Source organism: Electrona antarctica (assembly GCF_951216825.1).
Source record: "Electrona antarctica genome assembly, chromosome: 8".
Classification (NCBI taxonomy): domain Eukaryota; kingdom Metazoa; phylum Chordata; class Actinopteri; order Myctophiformes; family Myctophidae; genus Electrona; species Electrona antarctica.
In genome coordinates, this window is record NC_136789.1 from 19,993,533 (window position 1) to 19,996,032 (window position 2,500).

Sequence of the window (2,500 nt, forward strand, 5' to 3'; positions counted from 1 at the left end):
AATGGGATATATTGTACTGTATGTGTACAATATGAATTTACCTTGCCAGCATTATTTTAGCTCTCATCTTGTTGAGCTGGAATTCAGCAATGTCAGCATGCTCTTCAGCCTTTGCGTGGTACTGTACCTACCAGATCATGGTTGCTCCCTCTAGTGTTGTGGCTGTGGGCGTCACTCACTTAAAAAATCACACCCGTGTGAACTGAGTGGTGCAACTCCCTCCCCCCCCCCCCCCCCCCCCTCTCTCACTCTCTCTCTCTCTCTCTCTCTCTCTCTCTCTCTCATTAGCAGGCAACAGTGCAGCACTATCTGTCTCTCTCTGTTTCTGGCACAACAGCGCCCCTACTGGTACTCATGAGTCACACACAAACATAGGTTAACGTCACAGACATTGCTGTTCAAAAAGTAGTTAGACAGGTATAAATTATGAGATATATGACTTGTAAAGTCTGTGGTCGACTCGGTCGTGGCCATTGCAGTGGCCTGTGTGTTCATCGTCTTTGAGCTCTGGCAGGTTCTCATTGGGACGGATAGAATCTCATGAGTTTCCAGGCAACACACAAACAAAAATCAAATATACCACACAATCATATTTGTAACCTACAATCATTCAATGTAGTTATACAAAAAAAAGCACGCAATACAAAATAATGATCAATTAATTTACTAATTAATTTAAATTCAATTAATTAAGCATCTTAACCCATTTTTGGCGGGAACCCCTTTTGGTGTTTTAAACATTGTTATAATTTAGCTATTGAAAAATAGCAGATCTACAAGCTCATAGCGCGCCACCGAGTGGCGCGCTACGAGCTTGTAGGTCTGCTATTTTTGAAAAATCGTGAAAATATTTATTTCAGAAATCTGGAGGATTTAGAAGATTTTTTTTAAATTTTGAGGTCAGGCCTAAATGAGTTAATTCTGTCAGGTGCATCAGGAAAGCGTGAATGGAACACCCAACCTCCGTGACAACAACATCCATCACGTCCGTCCTTCAGGACTTTCCCACACAGTGCCTGCTGGTGATTAATAATGCAGTGGTTGTAGTGGAGAGAGCCTGTTTGCACAGTGCATGATGCACCCACATGGTGCAGCAGCCCACTATCACACCGTGCCTGTCGGGTGGAAACCTCATTGTGTCCTAACAGGATTCAAATAAAACAAAAATAAGCAAAAGCAGCAGATGCCGCTTCGCACCGCGATTCGAGCTTGATTGATTTATTGATTGAAAAACAGTTTGCAGAATTACAGTACATTTCAAGCACAAACTCAATACAAAGGCTGTTAACTGTGAGTGGACGACCCAATTAAGCATTACACTTGTTTACAACAGGGTCCACCATGTTCAACTCATCAAAACATTTAGAGACGTACAAATAGACACTTCTAACAGTACAGGAATTCATCATAATGGAGGTAAAAAGGGAAAAGAAACATATACAGTGAGGGGAATCTAGCAGATCTGCTACTTTTGATGTTCACGTGTGATGCTGTAGTATGAAACTGTAGCATACGTGTAGTAGGCTGAGTCATCACATACATACATAAATAACGGCAATGACAGACGGAAACGGAGGAAATATGTGTTTTACATGAAGTGGTCTGAAGCTGCAGCGCCATGTGAAGTGTGACGTCCCGTTTCTGATGACAAGCAGCGCAGGTTGACCTGCTGCCAGCGGCTGTCATCATTATTAGGCTATATATAATGTTTACTGTCTCACCTGTCTGGCAGAAACCTCTTATCTCCATATTTTAACATATTATGTTTTTCTTCTTTTCTCGTAAATTAACGCCCCACTTGATCTCACTACTGTGTCGCAAAAAAAACATAACAATTTGCAGATCTGCAGCTTGTTGATCTGCTACTTTTGCTGTTTTTGTCATTTGAATCCTGAAGGGGTTTTTTTTGGACATGTGAGGTTTCCGCCTAACAGAGACTGTATGTACAGTATAATTTATGTCCTGCTACAGTTTCACATTAGCACACTGTTTGAGCAGAGCTCTATGCTGCATGTCTCGGTTTACTCTGCTGGAATTTGCATGTCTACAGTGCATATGGAAAAGGTGCAAGCATGTATTTATGTAGTATATGTACGTATGCATTTTTTGTTTTACTTTTTTTCTACCAGGAATAGTGCAATTGAGATTAAAGGGAGTCCTGGCCAAAACAGTAGCACACATACAAAATAACACAAAATAAACATAAAACGTAACATCCCCATTCCCCAAAACAGAGCAGATGTGTGACGTTATAAATGCAACCTGAAAATGCCAAGACATTAGCAGACAGTGATCAAGTAGTGCTTTATCCTATTTAAAAAATAAAATAAAAGCCACGTGTTTGCAAATTACTGGATACAAAACGTGGGCTCAAGTATCAAGGTCACTGGTCAAATTGTGAATGAATACCATGCTTTCTACGGGAGCTGTCAGCCTGGGACATCGTATTTGACTGCCATGGATGGTCATCTCTGTCTTTTCAAATCCAACCGTTGGACGG